This window comes from Agelaius tricolor, unplaced genomic scaffold, assembly GCF_023055355.1.
Source record: "Agelaius tricolor isolate 1412-34295 unplaced genomic scaffold, bAgeTri1.0.p SCAF_61, whole genome shotgun sequence".
NCBI lineage: Eukaryota > Metazoa > Chordata > Aves > Passeriformes > Icteridae > Agelaius > Agelaius tricolor.
Genome location: NW_027269321.1, coordinates 433,601 through 450,690, shown reverse-complemented (window position 1 = coordinate 450,690; position 17,090 = coordinate 433,601). Strand labels below are relative to the sequence as shown.

The 17,090-nt window shown below is 50.1% G+C and overlaps 3 protein-coding genes and 1 long non-coding RNA gene across 4 annotated transcripts in view; 1 reads left to right on the top strand and 3 right to left on the bottom strand.

Annotated features, from left to right (window-relative positions):
• The window catches only part of LOC139605206 (zinc finger protein 551-like), a 390,584-nt gene that overhangs the window by 121,011 nt on the left and 252,483 nt on the right, over nt 1-17,090 (bottom strand).
• Nucleotides 1-17,090, bottom strand: part of LOC139605196 (zinc finger protein 23-like) — a 554,146-nt gene that overhangs the window by 356,789 nt on the left and 180,267 nt on the right. The window lies entirely within an intron of this gene.
• LOC139605220 (zinc finger protein 239-like) overlaps nt 1-17,090 on the bottom strand; it is a 135,122-nt gene that overhangs the window by 8,317 nt on the left and 109,715 nt on the right. The gene's annotated exons all lie outside the window — the stretch shown is intronic.
• On the top strand, nt 6,373-7,034 carry LOC139605230 (uncharacterized). Its single transcript, XR_011684294.1, has 2 exons — nt 6,373-6,742; nt 6,773-7,034. It is a non-coding gene; the product is annotated as an uncharacterized lncRNA (long non-coding RNA).

Genomic DNA, 17,090 nt, shown 5'->3' with positions numbered 1-17,090 from the left:
TGTTAAACTCATCTCCACCACTCAATGGAGACGAGTTTAACATCCGAACAGACTGGGAATAGCCCAAAAGACACCCACAGAGATAAGGACCAGCAACAAAACATCAACGCCCCGCAGCAAACAGCAACCAACAGCTACCCCAGACACTGCCCCCGCACAGCTGGAGACACCTGGTCTGGAAAAGGCTGAGAAGGAAATCCAGGAGTGTGGGCGGAATTCACAGCAGAGGGGAAGAAATCCGGGTCCAACAGGAAACCAAACACTAAAAACTTACACGACTTGGAAGCAATGAACATTAAAGCAGTGGATTTAGATTGGTTCAGACTACGTAAAGTTTAGGAAAAATCGGGTAAAACTGACATGTCATGGAATGATTTTTCCTGCACAGCCGGGCTATGTGTGGATGAAAGTATTTCTGTTGCCCATCCTGGCCAGAACCAAGCAATGCCTTGACTCTCTCACACTAAAGAGATTCTTGGAGAGTTTTTGTTTTCCCTACAGTTTCAGTGATAAGATTACAACATGAGAAACATTTTTTATAATAATCCTACTTTATATTGTCAGGTAGGTTTGGGACAGAAGGGTGAGAATCAATTTTTGTTCTGGGTTTTTCCATGTTCGCCTTTATGTTGCATTTTGCAAAATTGAAGAGCTTTAACCGTGATACTTTTAACTCTTAAATAGTTAATACTTTTTTTAAAAAAAGCAGATTCCGGGGGGCCACATGTGACTCACCAGATGGCTGCCCTGGAAGAGAAGCTTTGGTTCTAGTCAGCCAGGAGAGGAGCTTTAGGAATGCAAATGAACCCTGCTGGGCAAAGCCTGGCCAATGTACCTGGGTCTCTTGCCTGGGGCAGGAATTGGGCTGATTCCCCCTGCCCCTCACCCCGAGCTCTGCCTGCTTGCGCTGATGGAATTTGCACAGCTCAAGGCAGAGCCCGGGGTGAGGATATCTGACCCTGCAACAGAAACGGGTGAAGCTGCACAGGGAAACAGCAAATGGAGAATGTTGGGAAAACTTCACTATAAATAAATGGGGGGGAATCATCCCTCTGCCCATTCCAACGTGTGCTGTCACTGTCTATGTTATATAGGGTGGATTAGAGCACTGAGATGTTCTTGCTCCCACAAGTTCCGGGAAATCAGTTGGGAATCCAAGTATTTGATGATTTAATTAGAGACAAATGGTCAATTGATGCAGCCCTGGCTGGAGAGAGCGGCCAAAAATGGGGAGAAGATGAACGGCCAGCAGAACAAATCCTACAACACCATGGACCAGCCCCTGGGAACCCAAACCAATTCATATCAGGAGCCACAGAACCCATTTCTCATTTCAATGCCACCATTAGATTACAAGCTGTCCTCGGAATAACCAACCAGACAGCTCCAGCTCCTGACCTTCCTGCTGAGCAATCCACTGAAATGAGGAACACAACATTTCACCATGGGATGGGATCAGATCATCTGTTAGCAGAGAAAAGAGGAGTTTGTGGAAAATCAAATGACTCAAACTGGTCTTGGCAAATAGATGACAAAGCCAAAGTGGTGAAACAGATAACAAAGGAAACAAAAAAGCATCTCATGTACCAGTCCAAACGTGGAAAGGATGGGAATGGGACATGGTTTTGTGGTTCCCTGGCAGACCATGGGTTAAACGAATGCTGCTTCTGCTCTGATGTGCTACAGCACCTCTCACCTTTTTACCATGCTCCGCACCTTGAGAGTGCAGCTCATTCAGCAGCTGAGCGAGGGGCCAGGGACTTGTAGATAAGGAAGTAACGGGCGAAACCACCAGCTTCAATAAATGTTATTAATTAACATGGACTGCTGCTCACAGAAAATCCCGCTAAATTCCTGAACGTCGAGAACAAAAAAGACTTAACAGAGCCGTGAATATCGGCTGTTCTACAAAAGTGGGGGTGCACATTAACGAGGACGTGCAGTTGGCAGATCGGGAGGTCTGAACCTTCCAAGTACCTCAGCCAGTGGGCAAAGGGAGAGGGAGATGAGCCGGGAAAATGAGGATAAAAAGGAGGCTGCGAACTACAACAATGGCAGCGAGCGCACGGCAAATGCGCCACGGCCTCTCCCTCTGCTCAGCAATAAAGTCACTTGTACAGGACTCCTCTGTCTCCTCGGGGCACGGAAACCTCCGGCCACGTGAATTTCCCCGCACAGCCCCGGGCACGGGGCAGCCGCCCCTGTGCCAGCCACAGGAACCGGGCCGAGCCAGCGCTGCTCCGGCAGCGGCTCCTGCCGAGGCAGCGGCCGCAAGGAGACCGCGGGCAGCCGCTCCCGCAGCGCCCTCACGGCAGCGGCACCACGGGCCGGACACGGCACAAGGAACCCGCCTGAGCCCCCTGCCGCCCCCGAGGCCCGCAGCGAGCCCCGAGCCCCCGCACAACCCAGCGCGGCTCCCACCTGCGCTGCGGCCGCCTCCCAGCTCCGCCGCCGCCTCACCGGTGGCTCCCGGTCACTCCCAGTATGGTCCAAATCACTCCCGGTAGGATCCCAGTTGCCCCCGACACGGTCCCAGCGGCTCCCAGTCATGCCCTGTATGGTTCCTTTCACTCTCAGTCCCTCTCAGTAAGAGCCCAGTGTGGCCCCAGGCACTTCCAGGATGAGCCCGGTCACACCTTACCCGATGCCATTTGCCCCCGCGGTGGTCCCAGTTGCTTCCCGTATAAGTCCAGTCACCTCCAGTTTGATCCCAGTTACTCCCAGACACTCCCAGTACTATGCCAGTCACTCCAAGTGTCACCCCATCAGTCCCAGTATGATCCCAGTATGACCCCAGCATGGGGCAGCTGCTCCCAGTATGATCCCAGTTGCTCCCTGCATTATTCCAGTTTCTCTTCTTCACCCCTAATACAGATCTGATCACTCCCAGTATGATTCCAGTCAGTCCCAGGATGATCCAAACCATTCCCAGTCCCTCCCAGTCCGATCTCAATTGTCCCCTGCATGTTCCCAGTAGCCCTCAGTGTGGTCCCAGTATATCCCAGTATGATCTCTGCTGCCTCAGTTCTGCTCCCAGTGGGTTCTTTTCCCAGTCTGTCCTAGTCCATTCCAGTCTGTCCCAGTCTCTCTCCAGCAGCTGCTGCCCACCCCCCCCTCCCAACCCCATTCCCGGGCACTGGGACCCCCCCCTGCACCCCCTTATCCTGCCCCAACACCCCCCTGCACCCCCTTTCCCGGGTATCCTCCTCTCCCAGCCCCTGGAGCCCCCATTTCCGTGAGCCCAGGGAGCCCCGGGCCCCCATTCCCGGCCAGCCCGGGGCACCTCAGCCCCAGCCTCCCTTTGCTGGGAAACCCGGCCTGGGCACGGGGCTCTGCGGCCGCTCTGGGATTTATGATCCCCCAAAGGAAAGGGAGAGAACAGCAGAGAGAGAGCGAGAGAGAAGGAGATTGGGAATCAGGGATCGGGTCCCAGCGCCCAGCCCTGCTCCGCCGGGGGTGGGACCCGCACCCGCAGCAAAAATTGGCTCCGCTGCTCCCGCTGCTTGCCCGGCTTTGGGCCGAGCCCAGCGGGGTCCGGGCAGAGTTTGAGCGCAGGGCCGGGAGTTCAGCACAGCCCGGCCCGGGGGTCCCGCAGGGCGCGGCCCTGGAGGGTCCCAGACGGATCCCCGAGGGATCCAGAGGGGTGCCAGGAGGGGATCCAGGTGAATTCCCTGGAATTCGCCCTTTCCCCCTCCCCCCGCGCTCCCTCGGGCACTTTGGCTTTCGCGTCTCTGCAGCCGCGATCGGGGACGGCTGCGATGGCCCCAGCGCTGGGGCTGGGGGTGCTCCGGGGGCTCCTGGGGCTCCTGGGGGACCCGGGGGCCGCGACCAAAGGTGAGTGGGACCCCCCGAAACCGGGACCCCCCTGAACCGCAATTCCCGGGCACCGGGACCCCCTTGATCTTCCATTCCCGGGCAGGGGAACCCTCCTGAACCCCCATTTTGGGTCATGTCACCCCCCCTCACTCCACTTCCCCAGCACCCGCACCCCCCTGTACCCCCTCATCTGGCACCGAGATCCCCTGAACCCCCGTTTCTGTTCACCGGGACCCCCCTGAACCGCAATTCCTGGGCACCGGGAACTCCCTAAACCTCCATTCCCGGGTACCGGGACTGCCCTGAACCCCCATTTTCGGTCCTGTGACCCCCTCAGCACCCTTTTTCAGCACCGGGACCCCCCTGAACCCCCATTCCTTAGCACGCGGACCCCCTTGAGCGCCCATTTCTGGGCACAGGGACCCCCCTGTACCCCCTTGCCCAGCATTGGCACCCCCCTGTACCCCCTCATGTGGCCCCAGGACCCCCCTGAATCCCCATTTCTGGTCACCGACGCCCCCGGAACCGCAATTCCCGGCCACCGGGACCCCCTTGAATCCCAAATCCCTGGAAGGAAACTCCCCCCGAACCCGCATTCCCCGGCACGGGAACCCCCTGAACCCCAATTTTTGGGCACTGGGACCCCCCTGCCCCCCCTAATCCGGGCCTAGGATCCCCCCGCACCCCCGTCAGTGCTTTGGGACCCCCTGCACGCCCATTCCCGGCCACCTCGTCCTTCCCAGACCCCAGACCCTCCCTTTTCCTCGGCTTTTGGACCCCCAGATCTCCCAAATTTCGGCGTCCCCCCAGTTCTTCATTCCTGACGCTTCCTGGAAGGGGTTCCAGGGGATCCCGGAGGGTCCCCTGGGGTTCCAGGGGGTCAAGAGACCCCCCTTGAACGTTCATTTCGCGGCACTGGGACCCCCCCTGTACCCCCTTCCTCAGCCCCGATAACCCCTGCACCCCCTTATCTGCAGCCTGGAACCCCCTGAGCCCCCATTCCCGGGCAGGGAAACCGCCCTGAACCCCAATTTCTGGGCACCGGGATCCACTACATCCCCTTATCCGGCACCAGGACCCCCTGAACCTCAATTTTCAGGCACCAGGACCCCTTGAACCCCGGAACTCGGGAATGGAACCCCCCGGAACCCCATTCCTGGGCACCGGGACCCCAGTGCATCCCGTTATCTGGCCCTGGGACCCCCTGCACCCCCTTTCCCAGCACCAGATCCCAGCCAGGCCATTATCTGGCACCGGCACCCCTGAACCCCCCATTCCTGGGCACCGGGACCCCACTTCATCCCCTTATACAGCACCAGGACCCCCTGCACCCCCATTCCACTGCACCAGGACCGCCGTGCACCCCCATATCTGAGACTGGAACCCTCCCAAACCCTCCGTTCTCAGGCACAGGGACCCCCCCTGCACCCCCTTATCCAGCACGGGGACCCTCCTGCACCCCCTCATGCAGCACCAATGCCCCCCCGCACCCCCTTTCCCGGCCCTCCCCCTCTCAGACACCCCAGCCCCCGCTTTTCCTTGACCCCAGCACCCCCTGGACCCCCACTCCTGCCTTCCACAGCCCCCACCCACCACCTTCCTCAACACCGGGGCCCGTGCACCCCCTTTCCTGGGCACAGGGACCCCCTGGACACCCCATTGTTATAAAATTGACTCAAAACGAGTAATTTCCAATCAAAGAATTTATTAATTATTGAAGCAGTTATACTACGTAAGCAAAGGCTCAGCGCTGGGCGACAGGGGAGTCTCCGCTCCACTACTGCCGCACCAACTAGTTTCTGATTCAGTCCTTTTATCCTCTCTATCCTTCAGGAGTCCATGTTATCTCAGAGTTCTCTGCGCCTGCGCTGGTTGTTGCTAGAGGGTCATCCTTCTGTCTCCTGGTGGTGGGTGATAAAGGCTGCGGAGTCTTCCTCAGCCGCGTCTTCTTCACCCTATGTCCTTATTTGGTGACTTCTCTGTGGAAAATTACCAAAATCTTATGATTAACGCAATATGTGCCCTATCAAGCTTAAGCAAGCAAATGTCCTGCCTTGCAAACTGTGCCCTATCAAGCTTAAGCAAGCAAATATCCTGCCTTGCAGACTGTTTATCTGCCCCTGCCCCTTCCCCAGCTTTTCCCTGGTCATTATCTCTGTGAGTTATCTGCTTGTACCATTTGTCAGCGGGAAAGTTTTCCCTGCTGGGTGTTAATCTGCCCCTGCCCTTTCCCCAGCCTTTCCCTGGTCGTTATTTCTGTGAGTTATCTGTTTGTACCATTTGCTGCGTGGGACTATGTGTGGGCTCCTGCAACCCCTTCCCTGGTATCCTTGTGGCTCATATCTCATGAAGTAGTACAGAAATAGTCAGCAGACAACTCTTGTAACACACTGGTCTCTTTCTCGTGACGAACAAAATGTAGTCCCTCATCTCAATCCCCCCTTTGTTTTGATACTCAATTTTGTTTGTCAAAACACTCTAATTCCCTTTTGCTGAGCTCCAGAGATTCTTCTGGATCATCCATCTTCAAGGTTTCGTATTTTGCTTGTGTGAGCATAAGGTGAGCAGCTTCTAATCTGCCTTTTACAATGCTAATCAATTTATTAAAAATACAAGGGCCAAACGTGAGTCCCAATAGTAAGAGAAGTAGTGGACCCGCTATCGTTGATAATAAAGTTGTAAGCCAAGGAGAATAGTTAAACCAAGATTCATAGCAGCTTTGGTGTTTTTCCCTTTCTCTTTGTCTTCTTTCTAGCCCCTCCCGTAGTTTTGCCATTGAGTCCCGTATAATTCCGCTCTTGTTTACATATGTGCAGCATTCTTCTCTTAAAGCAGCACATAGTCCTCCTTGTTGCAGGAATAATAGATTTAACCCCCTTCGATTTTGTAAGGCTACCTCTGCTAGGGAATCTAATGATTCTGTGAGGTCTTTGATGGAGGTTTCGATCCTCCTGAGGTCTTCATCTACAGAGGCTCTTAGTTCTTGGAATCCTCGGTGTTGCTGTATGAGTGAGGCTATTCCTGTTCCTGTCCCAGCTGCAGCTATTCCTAGTAACATTGCTACAGTGAAGGTTGTGAATATTTCCCGTTTCACTATGTGGGGTCCTATATTTTGATATTGTTCATAAACGTACTCTACGGGGTGGTAAAGGACTCTGGGTACTATCAATACTTGAATACAAAAGTCACTGGATTCATTAAATCGGTCTATATTTATACATGGGGTGACTCCGAGAGTGTTACAGACCCATTTAGTATTTGCTGCTGGCAGTATCCAGCTGGCAGGTTTCTTAGGGTCACTCAGATTCCCCATAACCTGACATAGATGTTGTTTTTCCACTGGTACTCGTCCTATACATCTTCCTCTCCCTGTTACCCTTGCCAAGGTTATCCCTCTCGATTCTTCTCCTTCTTTTTTCCATAGGCACCTAGCTGGGTTGGTCCCATTTACTCGTCTGCTTTTTGCTGTTACCCCTATGGCTTCATAGAACGGGGGGTTTACGGTGTAACACAGCCAACATTCCTCAGTTAGATTTGGATGGGTCTCATTCAGGACTAGGAAAGTGGCCTGTAATATTTTCCACAAGTCCCCTTCTCCCGGGTTTTCAGGTCCTCGGGTCGAATCAGTAAAGTTTTGCTTATACATTTCTGGAAGACTAGTGGTTGGGGCTGTTTCTGATTCATTTCCATTATTTTCTCCTAGCGTTAGTTCTCCAGCTATCGCCTGGTTTGGTCCAATTGGTTCGGGGTCGTGTGGCACGGTTGTCTTTTGGATTATAAAGTGCCCCCCTCTGTCTGTCCCTGGTTCCCATAATCGGGCTCCCCACATTTTCCCTAATAACCAGACTTGGTCATGTGGTTTTGTCACATTAATGTAAATCATATTGCATGTTCCATCTAACCCTCCTTCTTTCTGGGTATATGTGGAAGTGGGCTGTGTACACCCGTATGGACCCCATCCAGTTCTGATAAACCGGTCCTCGTTCCCCCCAAAGGAGCTTACTGATACACAGTCCCAATAAGCACAGTAAAAGTGTCCTGGATAGTTACAATACCCTTTTCCCGGGTTTGAGCTTGGACAAAAATAACATCCAAACTGATTTAAACATGGATTTACAGGTATTAAATCACACAAAGTACATAAAAAGCTGGGTGCGCCAGACGTGATTTTGGTCTGGATAACATACTGGTCTTCCCATCTAATCAGTGACCATTTGAAGGGTTGATGTGAATACCCTTCTGCCCCTGAACTTGTTACGATGCACCAGAAAAGAATTAAGGCTTGTAATTTGGGGCTGTCATTGTCGGAGCTCAGGTTGAATTTTACCTTTGGTTTCCCCAGTGGTGGGTTACCAATCCTGGGGCAGGACGGCCAACATTTCCTGGACATCCCATATGGGGGTCGGGGCTTCCGACGGACTCCACTGGTTATTACCTCTCTGCCTCGCCCGACGACTCAGTTGCTGCGAGCCTCGGGGTTTGCCATCTTCTCGGCAGCAGGGGTATTCTTCAGGAGCCGGATAAACCTCCCATTTCCACTTTTTAGCACTGGCGGCCCAGTTATCAGCTTTTATTAATGAGAGGTCACGCCGCAAATTGGGGGCTTTCTTCCGACACACCACTTCCAGGATGTCCAGGAGAAAGGGGATCGGTTCGTTAGGGTGGTAGCAGAACCGATCAGGATTTACCCCTTTGGAAAAGGTTTCCCACCACTCGTCAGATCCAAGCTTTACCTCCCCCGTAGCAACTCTGCTACTAAGAATGATAGAAGTTAGTCTCCTCTCTTTCTCATAGCACAGTGTACAAATTCCCCTAGGTGTTCTACCACTCCAACAATGAGACCACCAAGGTTCGTGACACAATTTACAGGAAAAGCATACAAGGGGGTGACAGTCACAATCTAACCAGTTACACTTTAACCTAATATCTTTGTTTTGTGCTTTTTCCCCCTCCCATGTGTGCCCTTTATGTTCTAATCTTGGGGACTTAAAGTAGGGCTTTCTCAACTCGTCCTCTAAGAGTTTGCAATATCCAAGAGCCTCCTGATTCCCTATTAGCTGGGTTTGGAGATAATGGTTATCTCCAACCCAGATTATTATCCAAATCATTTATCAGTTCGTTTCAGCTTTAATTTGGTTTCTCCCGGGAGACTGCAAACCTCCCAGCTGTGAGGGGGTTTTACCGGTCCTTTTATGCGACTAGCATGAGTCCATCCTTTTTCAGCGGTTCGTATGGCTGCTTCTGTGCTGAGGAGTACTTGGAATGGTCCTTCCCACCTTGGAGTCAAGGGGTTTTCTTTCCAGCTTTTCACGAGCACCCAATCTCCTGGCTGTACCTGGTGTAAGATAAAATCTAAAGGAGGCCGTTGTGCTAACGTACCTTTTTCCCATAATGCCTTTCTGTACTTTGTCAATTCCACCAAATATTTTTGCGTACATGTGTCATTAATGACAGGATGTTCGTTAGGATTTTCTAGGTTATACGGCATCCCATACATCATTTCAAAGGGTGATACCCCTAAATCAGCTCTAGGTCTTGTTCTTATATTTAGCAACGCTAGAGGAATACATTTAACCCAGGTCAAATTGGTTTCTGCTACCAGTTTGGTCAATTGCTTTTTTATTTCCCCATTCATTCGTTCAACTCGTCCAGAGCTCTGGGGATGCCAGGGGGCATGTTGTTCCCACCGTATGCCCAGAGCTGTTGCTAAGTTTTGGGTAACTTGGGAAATAAAATGCGGCCCTCTATCTGAGTCAATGACTTCTGGGACCCCGTATCTCGGGATTATCTCTTCCATCAATATTTTCGTAACTACTTTGGCTGTTTCTCTTACGGTTGGGAAGGCTTCCACAAAATGTGTTAGGTGGTCCACCAAGACCAATAAATATTTGGTTCTCCCTACTTTGGGGAGCTCAGTGAAATCTATCTGAATGTGGGAGAAAGGCCTTTTCGCTAGCGGTCGGCCTCCCTCCGGTAATTTTCTCAAATTTTTTCTATTTACTTGTTAGCAAATTAGGCATCCTCTGGTTACTTGTTTGGCAATGTCCCAGATTCCCACACTCACATACTTTGCAGCAAAATAATCTACCAGTCCCTGTGATCCCCAATGTGTTTTTTGATGTATCTTAGTCAGTAATCTATGTGCCAATGCTCTAGGTATTATTTCTCTGCCATCTGCTAATTTCCATGCTCCTTGTGCATCCCTTTTAGCTCCTAGTTTTTGTATTTTATTCTCTTCCTCTTTATTAAACTTGATGTCGGGGTCAGGTTCTGGTGTTTGGGAGTGTTCTATGTTTTCCTTCAAAGTGAGAAGTCTCAGGGCAGCCCGTTTAGCCTCCTGGTCAGCTGCATTATTTCCCCTACTTCTCAAATCCAGTCCTTTCTGGTGACCTTTCAGGTGAACTATAGCTATTTTTCGGGGTTTTTGTAGGGCACTGAGCACGTCTAATATTAATTTACGGTGAACTAAATCTTTCCCTTGTGAATTTATTAGTCCTCTTTCCTCCCATATTTTGCCAAATGTATGGACTACCCCATAGCTATATTTCGAGTCCGTCAAAATAGTCCCATCTTTTCCTGTTAACCATTCCAGGGCTCGTAGTACAGCATATAGTTCACATGCTTGGGCGGACCAGGATCCACTAAGGGGTCCCGATTCTATCACTTCCAGGTTGGGTCCCCTTATGATAGCATATCCTGATTTTCTCCTTCCCTCAACTACTCTGGAGGATCCATCCACAAACAGTCTTCCTCCTTTTTCCAATTCTTCTTCTTCCAAATCTGGTCTGATTTTTGTCTGTTCTTCTATAGTCACTATACAATCATGTGTTAGTGCTTCTTCTGGTCCTCCATATAAGAAGGAAGCTGGATTTTGGATATTAGTAGTTTCTAGAGTTAAATTTGGAGCCTCAATTAATATTCCTTCATATTTTAGAAGCCTTGCGTCTGAGATCCATTTTTCAGCCTTTTGCTGTAAGACTCCCCGTATGTTATGGGGGGACAGCACTTTCAGGCTGCTATTAAATGTAATTTTCCAGGCTTCTTCTACCAAAAGAGCACATCCTACAATTGCTTGTAAGCACGTAGGCCATCCTCTGCTTACTGGGTCCAAGATCTTTGATAGATAAGCCACCGGTTTCCTTTTCTCTGCCCATTCTTGAGTAAGGACCCCATATGCGACCCCCTTGTCTACGTTTATGAACAAAAAGAAGGGTCTATTAGTATTAGGTAAACTTAATACCGGGGCATGGATTAGGCTCTCTTTAAGCTCTTGCAGCCTTTCGGTGTCCTCCTGATCCCATTTTAGGAGTCCCTCTTGAGTAAGTTTCTGATACAAGAAAGTCGCCTTACTACTGTAGTTTTCAATCCATTGTCGACAATAACCAGTTAGTCCAAGTATTTGCCTGATTTGTCTCTTATTTCTTGGAATTGGTAATGCTAAAATCGCCTGTATTCGTTCGGGGTCTATTCTCTTCTCTCCTTTCTTTAGATAATGGCCTAGGTATTTTACTTCTTCTTCGACAAATTGTAGTTTTGCCTTGGAGACTTTCAATCCCTTTAATCCTAAAAAGTTCAATAACTTAATACTTTCTTTCCGTACATTCTCTTCCTGCTGCCCCGCCAGGAGTAGATCATCTACGTATTGGATTAATGTAACCCCTGGCCCCACTTGGTAATCCTGTAAAATTTGCTCTAAAGCCTGCCCGAAGAGATTAGGGGACTCAGTGAATCCTTGAGGGAGTACCGTCCATCTTAATTGTTGTCTCCTTCCCGTATCGGGGTCTTCCCATTCAAATGCAAAATAATCCCGGCTTTCTTTAGCCAAAGGGCATGCCCAAAAGGCATCTTTGAGATCTATAACACTGTACCATAAATTCTCAGGCCCCAGTTTAGTCAAGAGGGTATAAGGATTTGCCACCACCGGGAACCGGGCTACAGTTCGCTTGTTTATTTCCCTTAAATCATGCACCAATCGATAGGTGCCGTTTGGCTTTTTAACTGGTAGGATGGGAGTATTGAACGGAGACATACAGGGTTCTAACAATCCATTATTCAACAACCTTTCTATTTCTGGTTTTAATCCTCGTCTCCCTTCTGGGGATAATGGGTATTGCTTAATTCGGACGGGGACATCCGGATTTTTGATAGTTACCGAAAATGGAGTGATTTTTAGCTGTCCCACGCTCTCAGGTGTGTACCAGACTTCGGGGTTAATTTGCTTTTCATCTTCTACCCTTAAAGGGCATAATTTAATTTTTAATTCCTTATTATCTACACCTATACTAATCCCTAATTCTATAATCATGTCTCGCCCGAGCAGATTATAATCTGAGTCGGGTACCAATAATAGATTTCCCATCCCTATTTTGGATCCTGATTCTATAGTCACATTTTTTATGATTTGTACTTCAAAAGGTTCCCCTTTTGCCCCTATGACAGTGGCAGTTTCTTTAGAGATGGTACATCCTTTTGGTAGGTTCTGTACCGTGGATCTTTCTGCCCCTGTATCTACCAAGAATTCAATTTCTTGGTTATGGGGACCCACTTTAAGTTTTATCAAGGGCTCTTTATGATTTTTCCAGGTCCCCACCAAATAGAGCCCCTGACCCCCCTAGTCCATTTGGAACTGCTTCTCGTCTCTGATTCGGACTCTACATTCTCGCTTAAAATGCCCTTTTTTTCCGCAATAAAAACACACCTTCACCCCTTCTGACTCTCCTATACTTTTCTCTTTTTGTTCACTCGAACCTCCCTTTCGCCCTTCTCTTTGGTACCTCCCCCCACCTGTTGCTGCGACCATCAACCTTACTTGTCTGCGGTCTCTTTCGTCGTCCCTACGGACATATACTTTCTGTGCCTCCCTAAGCAGTTCATCCAGCCCCCTGTCCTGCCAGTCCTCTAACTTCTGGATTTTCTTCTTTATGTTGTCCCACGATTTTAAAACGAAATGGACTTTCAGCATTGACTGTGAAGTTTGGCTATCGGGGTCCATTCCGGAGTACAATTGTAAGTTCCGCCGTAATCTCTCGAGCCATTCCGTAGGCAACTCGTCCTTCTTTTGCCTATCGTTGAATGCCCGATCTATATTTTGCCCCCTCGGGACTGAGTCCCTAATCCCCTGAATAATTATGGTCCTTAAATCCTGCATATGTGTTCTATGTGCCGCATTTTGATGGTCCCAATGGGGGTTCTGTAGGGGCCATTTAGCGTCCGCAGCCGGGCCTTGGACATGCTGCGTGTCCCAAATACACATTCCTTCCCTTCTTATCATATTCCGTTCTTCAGTAGAGAACAGAATGCCCAAAATGGACTGCATGTCTTCCCAGGTATAGATGTTTGGTCCTAAGAACCGGTCGACCCTCTCGGCTACCCCAAAAGGGTCCTCTAATAAATGTCCCATGTCCTTCTTAAAGTCTCGTACATCTGCCGAACTCAAGGGGACAGTAATAAATCCTATACCCGCCTGTGGTCCACCCATGGGCATCTCCCGTAGAGGGAATAGCCCCGTCTCAACCCTACTGCGGCTCCTTGTAATCGGGCCTTGGTAACCGGTTTGGTTAACCTCCCCTTGGTTACCCTCTTCATCATTGTTCGGTGCAGGTGGTTGTGGAGGTGGTGGGGCATTGGGTGCTGGCGGTGGGACATATGGGGGCGGTGCTATAATTAAGTCGCCCAAATGATTGTCCCTCTTCCCCTTTTTGTGCGGATCCCCTTTCCCTTCTCTTAATTGGAAAACATACACTTCGGGTCTTGCTACCCATATTTTGGCATAATCACTCTCCTCTTACGAGAAGGGCTCTTTAGAATTTACCCATAGGTTCAAGTCCTGTCGAACCCAGTCTTCAGATGATCCAAACACGGGCCAAAAAACTTCTTTGGAAATCTCTTTCCCACCCCATACTTCCATGCAATAATGTATCATTCTGGCCCTATCCTTAGTCTCGGTCCCCGGATAATGCTTCCAATTACTAAGCATGAATCCTAGGGGGGTGTCCCTTGGAATGGGGGGGAGTTTGACTTGGGTTGGGGTCTTGCTTTTCCCCTGCCCCATTCGTCCGGAGTGCCTTCTTTCCCTCTCAAATTCCTTTCACTTCCCCTTTTTCGTGGCCTGAGCCCTTCGCGGGTCTACGGGAACCGCACTACTCAAGGGTCCGCACTCACTTGGAGAGTCCGGCTGCCGGCCCTCCTCTCATTCACACTTGTCCACGGCCACACTCCGGGATCCCAACCCCGCCCGAACGGATTCCCTTTTATACTTACGCGTCCTGCGTCTTCGTCCGGACTCCGTGCACAGATTATTAAGGGGTTCACCGGTATAATTTGTCCCGTTTGCTTACTAGTATATATTTTAGGGTCGTTGGTGAGAGTGGCGGAGGTTCTCCCAGAGGGGCCACCTGGAAAGCACTGGATGAGGCGCCCCCCACGCTGGGTAGATCTTACCCGATCCAAACTCTCATCCGAGTCACGGCACCAAATTGTTATAAAATTGACTCAAAACGAGTAATTTCCAATCAAAGAATTTATTAATTATTGAAGCAGTTATACTACGTAAGCAAAGGCTCAGCGCTGGGTGACAGGGGAGTCTCCGCTCCACCAACTGCCACACCAACTAGTTTCTGATTCAGTCCTTTTATCCTCTCCATCCTTCAGGAGTCCATGTTATCTCGGAGTTCTCTGCGCCTGCGCTGGTTGTTGCTAGGGGGTCATCCTTCTGTCTCCTGGTGGTCGGTGATAAAGGCTGCGGAGTCTTCCTCAGCCGTGTCTTCTTCACCCTATGTCTTTATTTGGTGACTTCTCTGTGAAAAATTACCAAAATCTTATGATTAACGCAATATGTGCCCTATCAAGCTTAAGCAAGCAAATGTCCTGCCTTGCAAACTGTGCCCTATCAAGCTTAAGCAAGCAAATATCCTGCCTTGCAGACTGTTTATCTGCCCCTGCCCCTTCCCCAGCTTTTCCCTGGTCATTATCTCTGTGAGTTATCTGCTTGTACCATTTGTCAGCGGGAAAGGTTTCCCTGCTGGGTGTTAATCTGCCCCTGCCCTTTCCCCAGCCTTTCCCTGGTCGTTATTTCTGTGAGTTATCTGTTTGTACCATTTGCTGGGTGGGACTATGTGTGGGCTCCTGCAACCCCTTCCCTGGTATCCTTGTAGCTCATATCTCATGAAGTAGTACAGAAATAGTCAGCAGACAACTCTTGTAACACACTGGTCTCTTTTTCATGACGAACAAAATGTAGTCCCTCATCTCAATTCCCCCCCATTTATTTATAGTAAAGTTTTCCCAACATTCTCCATTTGCTGTTTCCCTTTGCAGCTTCACCCTGCTTTTTTTAAAAAAAGTATTAACTATTTAAGAGTTAAAAGTATCACGGTTAAAGCTCTTCAATTTTGCAAAATGCAACATAAAGGCGAACATGGAAAAACCCAGACCAAAAATTGATTCTCACCCTTCTGTCCCAAACCTACCTGACAATATAAAGTAGGATTATTATAAAAAATGTTTCTCATGTTGTAATCTTATCACTGAAACTGTAGGGAAAACAAAAACTCTCCAAGAATCTCTTTAGTGTGAGAGAGTCAAGGCATTACTTGGTTCTGGCCAGGATGTGCAACAGAAATACTTTCATCCACACATAGCCCGGCTGTGCAGAAAAAATCATTCCATGACATGTCAGTTTTACCCGATTTTTCCTAAACTTTACGTAGTCTGAACCAATCTAAATCCACTGCTTTAATGTTCATTGCTTCCAAGTCGTGTAAGTTTTTAGTATTTGGTTTCCTATTAGACTCGGATTTCTTTCCCTCTGATGTGAATTCGGTCCACGCTCCAGGATTTCCTTCTCAGCCTTTTCCAGACCAGGTGTCTCCAGCTGTGCGGGGGCAGTGTCTGGGGTAGCTGTTGGTTGCTGTTTGCTGCGGGGCGTTGATGTTTTGTTGCTGGTCCTTATCTCTGTGGGTGTCTTTTGGGCTATTCCCAGTCTGTTCGGATGTTAAACTCATCTCCATTGAGTGGTGGAGATGAGTTTAACATCCGAACAGACTGGGAACCCCTTAAATAAAACCTTTAAAATTTCTTTCCTAAAGGCAAACCTTTGAGTAGAGAAACCTTTCTGAGCAGAGAAATAAGATTTAAAAGAAGCAGAATGGGTACATTTTGCAGCAGTGCAGTGGCAGGCAGCCCAGAGTGTGGGTGTGAGTGAGCCCCAGGGTGGAATTGTGCCGCGGTGCTCCCCAGCAGCTGTGGCAGTGCAGGCCCAGCCAGCGCTGGAGCTGCAGCAGCGGCAGCGAGGCTTGGCCGCAGTGGCTGGAGGTGCCAGGGGAGGGTGGCCAGGATTCCCGAGGGTTTGAGCAGAGGATCTGTGGGCAGGCCCAGGGGCTTGGCCCGCTGTGGAGCCCTGGCTGCTGCTGCGTTGCCTTCAGGGCAGGCTCAGTGGGGCTCCCATGGTCCTGCTGCAGGCGGGAAGTGCAAATCTCCGGGGCTTCAGAGCCCCTGAGGCCAGGCTGAGGGGTCCCCCCGTGCTCAGCTGTGCTGGCGGCTGTTTCTGGCCTCAGGGACACTTGGCGTGGGCCCCTTGGCCACCAGTGGTGCTGCTTTGCACTCCTTAGGCAGGAGCCGATGGCCTGGCTGGGTGTTGGCAACAGCAAAGTCCCAGGGCAGGCTCTGTGCCAGCCCAGCTTCCTGGGGGAGAGATTCCACAGGAGACAGGATTCTGGCTACAGCCTGCCTTACATTTACATCCCTTATTTCCACCCTGCACTAGGTGGAGAATTGCCCAGGTAAGGAATTCCAGACATGAATTCCAAGGGAGATAATTGAATATCTGCCTTGGGTCTGGCTCTTTTTCTTGCCAAGGCCAATGGCAAAAGCTGTACCCATGGCATCTTGGTTTCTATCTCCGGCTTCCAAAGGTGTTTCTTTATTTCCCCATTCATTCTTTCTACCCAACCCGAGCTCTGGGCTTGCCAGGGGTTATGGAGGTCCCATTGTATTCCTAAAGCTGCCATAACCCCCTGAAGGGTCTTTCCTGTAAAATGAGTTCCCCATCTGAATCTATTGCTTCCACAATCCATTATCTTTGAATTATTTCTTTTAGAAATAGGTTAATAAGTGATCCAGTGCTTGCTGAAGCAGTCAGAATTGCTTTTGCCCCCCTGTTAGGTGCCATGGTGTCAGCAGAAGATTTTGAAGCCTTCCTGCTCAGGGCATTTCAGTGCCAGGCTCTTACAAGCAGCCACAGCTCCGCGGGTTGAGCTGAGCATGGGGCGGTGACC